Below are 9,034 nucleotides of genomic sequence, written 5' to 3' on the forward strand. Positions count from 1 at the left end.
GTGAGTTTGATATTAAGAGAATCTCAGTCAACTTCAAGTTAAAAAATGCCTTACAGTACTTCCAGACAGAAGAACTGAAGACATTCCTGAGACAGCTTTACTGGAGACAAAAAGGAGTTCCATTTACATGCAGCCATTAGACATACGTACTCTTTTCATACTGTTCTTCAAACAAATAAGGAGCCTCATTGTGCCAGAGTGCCACAATAACAAAACAACAAAATCCAGGAGTAAAACAGACCAATGCACAGACCAAAACAGACCAAACACAACCAATGTTGTGTTTTAAGACACAACCCCTTACAGAAGTCCTACAAAACTTTATTACCACAGCACATTTAATTTTAGTAATAGACTCAGTGATAGTATTCTAAACTCAGAAAATATGCCACACACAAAAAACAGCTCCTGCTTTCTTGTTTTGTCAGGGTGTTGTTGCTGATGGTTTTAGGTGCACTAGACTCTTTAGCTTTGTAGTCCTGTCTAGTAACTGTCTTGATGCTGCAATGATGTCCTAAGTACACTTTTGACCTGGGGGTAGAGTTGTTAGATCAGTCTATTCACAGAAGTTTGTTGCATAAACAGCATCAGCCATACAACTTGCTAGCCCTTCAGTGACAGAAGGGATTAAGATGTCTCCCATCTTCTTGTTCCTTATGTACTTGGCTAAAGACTGCATTGACTGTATTGACAATGGAGCAGTTCGAGATTAGAAAAGCTAGAATTGCCAGCTAGCAAGTTCAGGATTACATGATCACTTTCCTGCCAAGAAATAAAAGATAGACTTAACATGCTGACTTACAGCTGGCAAAGATACCAGAAACACAGAAATTGAAGAGCGTTCTCATTACAGCTTTTTTTGTCTGACATTTTCTATTTACTACTTCTGGAACAGAGACTATCAAACAGTATGTTTCTCCTCATGTCAAACACTTAACCAAAACATCAACATGTTCAGGGATTTAACCATCCTGAAAAATTAATTTCATCAATTTTTTTTTTGCCATTTGCCACAAATACCGGACAAATAATACCACAAAATCAGTAACAATTCATTATGACATGTGTCACAGAAGAGAAGGAGTATTTTAAGAAAAGCAAAATGCAACAACTTAAAAAGACCATAGAGCAGTGCCATCTAGTGATTGCCACCATAAATAAAAAAGAAAGTTTCTATTAATATGTAATGCAAACAGAGTAAGTATTATCAATAACTGAGCTTCATTCCTGTCTTACTTTATGAGGCAAAACATTTGTGAAACAGGCTGCAAAGGAAATAATGAGTTATAACAGAGGTCATGCACTTACCATTTCAAGGGATCTCTGCATTTGCATTTCAAAGCAAAAATTGTACTGCTAGATTCACAGGAAGAATGTACCATCACTCCTAACTATGAAGTGTTAGGAAGGAGTTAATATTTTCAGTACTCTGTGAGTAACAGAGAAGAAGTATCAGTGAGCAGTATCTCTGTTGTTACCATTGGAGGATGTACTGACAATTTTTAACTGGAATTAAACTATAGGTGAAACAGGAAGGTACATAGTTCATATATAGGTCTAAATTATTTTCCTGACAGCTGCAGAAAATAGTCTATTGAACACAGAGTGAACCCTGACCATAAATATTTTTAAATATTGGATTGCTTATATAAAAAATCCAAGCACAGGAGATAATACAAAAAACAGATATAATGATTATTTTTCAGTTTATTAAATATTTAATGATCAGCACCTGATCTTCAAATATTTTTGGTGTGTTTTTTTCTACAGTAGCTAAGTAACAACTACAAATCTCTGAAATATTTTGGAACTCAGATTTCAAAATTGCACAAAAATGCATGCAAAATTGGGCACAAATCCTTTGAAATGGACATCAGCTTGTATTATGAGATGAGTAACATGTCACTTCTGCAAGTGTGAACATAGAATCATATAGCAGAAGTTTCAAAAGAACTTGAAGTTATATACCTATAAATTTATGTACCTATAAATTACTGTAAATTTCAGTGGGCCTTAGTATTCTAAACCCTTCTGGTGAGTTCAAAATGTAATTGCTCTAATTTAAATCAACAAAAAGGACCATACTATTATGTACATATTACAGGTTTACTTTCTGCAGTTTTCTGTTTGCTTTAGAAAGACCGAGCAAACAGTAAATTATAAAGTTTTGTTAGCTACATAGCTCATATGTAACAAAATGTACTGGTAACTTGTCATGGGCCCAAAGCCATTACATAATTTTCAGAATTCACAATTTCAAATCAGAGATATGATCATACTGCCTTACAGCAGAGCAGGTTCTATTTTGATAGCTGCCGAAGAAAGCATATACTGCAAACTGACTTTGCATGTCTGACACCATCTTTGAAGAGGCTTCGGAAATTGCTAGATATGTCTTATTTCAGTATCTCTTTGTTCTCCTTTTCTACATTCATGCTGATCCAAAGATGTGACCAGAGTGAATGTACTTGAAGAAAATAATAATGAAATCTCTTTCAATCGAAAGTAGAAAATTTTAAAAATATACCAGTTATCTGTACGTCCTCCTCTCTAACATACTGGTACAGTGTTTTTTCACATGTCCAGAAAGCATAAGAAATATTACTAGTACCAAGAGAAACACCATACAGTTAAGATGAATATAATTAAAGCAGAAATGTAAGCTCTTGAGATATTACAGGCACTTATTTATTGTCCTTCCTTATATTGTTAATACCCAGCTAGAATAAAACTGTAATCTTGATTAAACATATAAGAATAAATTCCAGCAACCATGGACATGATACAGGTTCCTTATATTTTTGCAGAATACTACAATGATGAAGATTGATTTTTCTATATGAAATATCTCCTTACTTCCAGTAAAACTCCATTCTCCAACTAAATGACAGTGTCTTTCAACTGCAAACTAAGCAATAGCTTCATTACTTTATAAAAGGCAACAGTGAAAAAAAGCCATTATTTTTAGATGCACCAGGTATTCAGTACTGTTACCCTAATATATGAGCAATGAACAGGTGGAGTCTGGTAGCTGTTAAATCTAACCAAATCTGTTTTCTGCAGCTCTCACCTGACATATATACAAATGAGACAGAATATCTCAAATACTCATAACAAGCTGCTTTAAAGTAAAATCAAGCAATACTAAGCAGAAGTAAAGAATTCAGATTGGGTTATTATATATACTATAATATCAAGATGGTGTATTGCTACAACATACTAAATGGTTATAACCAGATGCTAATGTAAGCATTTGGAGGCTACTGTCTTCCCACACTGCAAAGTAATATCTCAACTGCTTTTAAGCAAGGCCATGAAGAGTAGCATGTACTGCTCAAACAGCCAGGTAAGTCAAGCTAGTTAGTAGTGCAGTAATCAATGGAGCAAAAATTAAATTGATGGTTCTAACTGTCTGGTAACTCTCCTTTAAAGCAAAGTAAACTGCTTCAGCAGAAAAGCTAAAACCCCCAAACACAAACAACTAATTGTGTAACATGACACAATAGAAAAGATTTTTTAAATTGTATTCAGAACATGCACTCTTTTTTATTATTATTATTTTAATATTTTCTTGATCTTCTATTGCAATTTAAAAAAAAAAGGGCCTGGATATAATACCTCTATATTTTGGGGGGAAACACTCTATAAATTCTTACTTCTACACTGTTTGGTAAATGAATTATCAATTTAAAAATATTTAGTAATTCAAATTTCTTTATCTATCATATGAGTTTTTGTTTGTCTAATGGGAAAAAAATCGTAGAAACTAGGATGTGTATTATTAAATACCCTCTTGGTACCTCTATCTTTTTCCTTTCAAAGCTTTGACATGTTTATGTATATGTAGGATTTTAGTTATCTACATATCACAAGGATTTCTTTTCCCTTTTACCTTTGTTTTCAAAACTACAAAACTGTTCACACAGGAAAAGTCCAAAATAATAACTCAAATAGATCTAAGTAAAATTTTTGTACCCTCCTTAGTTTTTTTTTTATTCTAATGTACAAAACTTTTTAACTTGTTTTGTAATTGTTTGACAGGAGTAACTTGATGACTTATTTTGCCATCCCCAAGGCATAACACTGCCCAGTACTTAATTACTTCTATATCAAAGTAGAAATTATATCTATCTCTTACAAGAACCAGTTTTCTCAAAGTCCCAAATGACTCCTCTCCTGTAAACTCTATCCCTAAAAGAATAGGAAAGACCTAGTGGCTCAATACAACTTCCATTTTCAGAACACGGTCTAAGAAAACCACAGAAGTGTTGTAAAGTATGATAATGTCAAATTATTTACCTTTTTTTTTTTAAGAACTCACATGCAACTTTGTTCCTTTAATCAAGCTTTTAATAACAATAAATGAACAACTTGAAGAAATATTTTATCAGTAACAGAAGTGTTTGATAGTAAGACTGCAATTGTACACTCACTTTAAGTCATGCTGACAGTGAGAAGGAGGTTAGACTGGACTGTTCCCACTAGCAGATCTGTACACTTGTCTCCCTAAAGTGAGCAGCAGTCTTACATCCTCTGCATATGTTCATCTAGATGTTTTGGGATGTTGACTTCACTTAGTTTTGTCAATTACTTCTTTGTGGTCTGACTCTGCTTATTAATTCCTGACACAATTTTATTCCTAATAGTTGGCTATCCTCCAGGTAAGACATAGTATTTAAAAATAAATAACAGATTCAGAAGTCACTCAGATGTTCAGCTATGTATTTGCTTCAGAAATCTTGGAAGGAAGTGATTGCAAGCTTACGATTTACTGTAGTTTAATTCCTACAATTGTTCCACTGCTTTTTATCCTGATACCTCTCTTCACTACCTTTGCAGTATCTTTAAGGTAATTACTTGCTCCTCGTCATCTATGGAGGCAACAGAAACAAGAATGTCTTGTGTTTTAAGCTTTTGTGAATCTACTTATCTACTTCACAACCTAGTGTAGAAAATTCAGTCCATTCCGAGTTGGAATTAATTCTTGTTTGCACAAAGGTCTGTTTATGCTGTGAGTGCAGAGAAACTTTTATCCTAAATTAAACAGATCCACTCATTTTTTTAAGGCTTTCACTACCCAGCCTGCAATAAATGAACACTTTTTGTTCATGTTTGCCTATAGCACAAATTGCTTCTTTTTCCTGGCAAGGTGTGCCAGTTTACACTGGGAAAAAGTTGGCATGAGACAGAGATTTTCTCAACAGCTTTGGCTGGTCCCACTCAGTAGTCCAAAAGAGAAAAAAAGAAACAAAAAATCAAAATCATTATAAAGCCATACACTAATACAGAACTCTGCATATTCTTCCAGACTACCTCATGTACTGATACAAACATAATGCATTTCTCATTCGTTCCTCCCCACATACATATTAATAACACTAAATTTTTCATGGCTTTCTAATCAAAAATCTATTCCTGTTTTTAATAAAATTATAAATATCATCTTATCTTGTATATAATTGCCCTGGTTTGGATAGTTACATACAGCACTGGAGGCATTCATAGCAACGTCTACAGCAAGTCTTGTACTCAAATGTGACAATTGAAGATGAGTGGTTAGTTTTCTGAATCTCTCATCACTTTCTAACACCCTTGTCAGGAATAGCAACATAGTCTCTCCTTTCAGGAGAATTACTGCTATGCCTGGAGAACTGAATCACAATGTTTAAGCATAAGTGCACTTGGTTACTTCTGAGAACAGTCAGACACCTTGATGCTGAGAGGCCACAAGCTTGTCTGGCTCTCTCATTCCCAGTCACACACCATCATTGTAGATTCAGCCTCCCCTATTTCTTTCCACTTCAGAAACATGGGATTTTGTCACAAGCAGCCACAAAGTCTGTTTACCGGGGCTGACAGCTGTTCCAGACCCAACTAAGGCTCTGGAAAGTTGCAAAGTCACAATCTTGAAATATTTTTCTTCGTTTTTACTCCAGGACCTACAGGGAAGCAGAATTTCTTCTTCCCAAGGAGCTTTTTTCTCTTCTTATCTCTCTCCTGATGTTATCTGCAGTCTTTATAATATGACTGCAATGAAAGATAGTTGGGTCTTCACATGTGTCCTCCACACACACACATACACACGTCTCCTCTCTCTTGCAAATTTTCTCTTATGGGCCATATGATTTGTCCTAAGACAAGAACATGAGGTGGGAATTGCAGGATGAACTCTCTGGATGCTTGCATAACTGATTCATTCCAGAGATGGTGGAGCTGTGATAATTTTGATTGACTTTGATACACATTGGTCTGCAAAAGGCGGCCATGGGAAAATATCAGTGCTGAGGTCCACGTGTGCTGTAAATGGGAACTTACTCGATGACTTGTCACAGAGGAACATAAACTCTTTTGCTTTAAAGGAAACAGCATCCAGAAAACACCAAACTGAGGTTTTATTCAAAAGAATCTCTCTTACAAAGATCTTCACAGCCAGTATCTACTGCTATTCCACAAAGACTTCACCAAAACACAAGTTGAGATGCAGTTATGAATTACAGCAATCAAGAGATAAATACCATTTGATGAAAACTTTGCGTTTTCTCAGAAACAAGATAAAGTGAAGGAAATAATAGGAGGAAAGAGTAACCTGGAAGTTGGAAAGTGAACAGAGCATGACAGTCTATGTAGCTGTCCTGCTCTAAGGCCAGTCTGTTTGGTTTCTCTAGTGGTGTGGTTCCTCTTATTACACTCTCAGTTACAAGGAAACTGCCAAGAGAAGGGACTCCAGTGAAATCTCACTCTTTCCTAGAGATGGGGCTCTGCATTTGTACAGCTCAAGGATGGTCTTTGCCTTGCTTCAGTAAATGCCACCCCATGGCTCTTACAAGTTTTCAACACTGAAGATAGTTATACTTAAAATTATTGGGAGCTGGAGGGGAGAAGAAATGGAGTCCTGTTAAGTTTCTATAATCTGAACTAGTGACCACTGGTTGCTCCTAAGCATTAAACTTGAATATCAAAGAAAATGTAATTTTTTACACTATAACTTGAAATATAAAAAGTAAGAGTTAAGATATCTTATCCATAGTTTTACAGGATACATCTGATTTTTTACCATTAAAAAGAACCTTTCTTCACCTGAAGAACAATGGCTTTAAGAAGGCATGCAGTTTTTATTAAAAAAAAAGGTAAAAATAGAACATACATTGATTAAAAGTTATAAAATATTAATCACAGCTACTGTTGAATAAATCCTAGCGAAACAAAAAGCAATAGGACTGTAGAATAATTATTCTTCTTCATTATAACCAAAGGACAGGCAGTTTGCAGTTAATCAAACAAATTCCACAATAGAAATCTTTATGCAGAAACATCTTTCTACTGAAGACAATTCTGTTTATTCTACTTAAATAAATTATAGCTTTATTTTCAGTGATGATAAAATTTTACTATTATTTACTATTATTTTACCTTTCTTTCTTTCATTGCAACTTTGATTTTGAGATCGACAGCTAATAAGTTATGTTGCTTTATTTGTCAAACTAAAACTCAATTTTCTCAGTTCTCTTTCCTTTTAGAAAATGTAATTGGTCCATCAGATGAAAATTCACATGCCCATTTCCTTCAGATACATTTAGTCTTCTGAAATATTTTTTTAAAAAACATTCCCTACTTTGACTATACCACTTAAAATCCACCAAGTCACATATAATTTGGCATTTTCTTGTAATGCAAAACTAGAAGGAATTTCTTGCCTACTATGAAGGCAATAAGAAAAATATTAGCTGAAATGCTGCTCAACAGTAAGAAGCAGTTTAAAATATTTCCACCTTAAATAAAGCATTAGTTTCAATGCACCCTTATTTCTATTTGTATGTAATTAGGAGTATTTCTGGAAGATGAGTTAAACACTTCACTAATTCCAACTCACAGAAAAGATGTTCACTAAATATTCACACTGACCTAATAGGACTTTCATAATAATAATCAAGCTGAAAACACAAATGGTATATATCAATATATAAGAAGACTTGCCTATAGTCTGCTGATATAAATACTTTCAATTTCAAAGGGAGTGAGACATTAGATTTTAATCAAATAACAACTCTCATCAGGATGATTATAAATAATCTCATGAACTCCTGCTTCACAGGATAGTTGCTGAGAGGAAAAAAAAAAAGAAAAAAAAGAAAACAAACAAACAAACAAAAACCAGAAAATGGGCCACCAAAATGTCATTATACAACACTGATGACAGTTTATCTTCTATGCTTCCTCCCGCCACAGATTTTCATCACTAAGATATGGAACTGTCCCCAGGAATAAAAAGGCTTACGAGACAGCAAGCAATTCAAACATGAACTCCACTGAGCATATCTCATGGGAATAATATTGATATCTCAGCACAGAAAACACTGATTGATATACTGCATGTCTTGAGGAGCAATGTCTATAAATTTCAAATATTTCAATTCCATTCTTTACAGAGTTATCTCATTTATTTGAGCATTTTTCTAATGCAACGGAGAAACTACTGTCTCCAGAAAACAAGAAAAAAAAAATCTTAATTTTATGCTTTCAAATTAGGTGGGAAAAAAAGTTTCTGGCTGAAAATACATGACTTGAAAACATTTTGGAAAATAAACAGTTAAATTAGTCACTGCACTAATTAGAAATGAGCAATAATTTGTAAAGATTCATAATTAGACACAGCTTAACCAAATCAGCCTTATGACACAGGAATGTCTATCAATGACTAATTAGAAACAGAATTTTCTTAAATGTCCTGAATATCTGTACAAAATGTGAAGAAAAAGGACAGAGAATCAGAATGTACTTAGTACAAGTAATAGTAGCCCAATAAGCTCCTTTGCAATAGGAGAATACAGCAATACGCATACCTAGTATTGTATAAATTTACTGAAACTGATCCACTCATCCCTCATCTGGATTTTTAATTATCAGCAACAGCTAGAACGAAATCCACCTTCCCACAAAGGATGAGCCAATGAACCAACAGACAGCTACATACAGAGCCTTCGGAACTCAATCTTTTTTCCCTCTTTATTCACTGAGGTTTAGATAGTCAAAATGT

General features: G+C 34.3%; 1 protein-coding gene across 5 annotated transcripts in view; it reads right to left on the minus strand.

Moving 5' to 3' along the window:
* Positions 1-9,034, minus strand: part of LINGO2 (leucine rich repeat and Ig domain containing 2) — a 480,597-nt gene that overhangs the window by 469,007 nt on the left and 2,556 nt on the right. The gene's annotated exons all lie outside the window — the stretch shown is intronic.

The sequence above is a fragment of the Pseudopipra pipra genome, chromosome Z (genome assembly GCF_036250125.1).
Source record: "Pseudopipra pipra isolate bDixPip1 chromosome Z, bDixPip1.hap1, whole genome shotgun sequence".
NCBI lineage: Eukaryota > Metazoa > Chordata > Aves > Passeriformes > Pipridae > Pseudopipra > Pseudopipra pipra.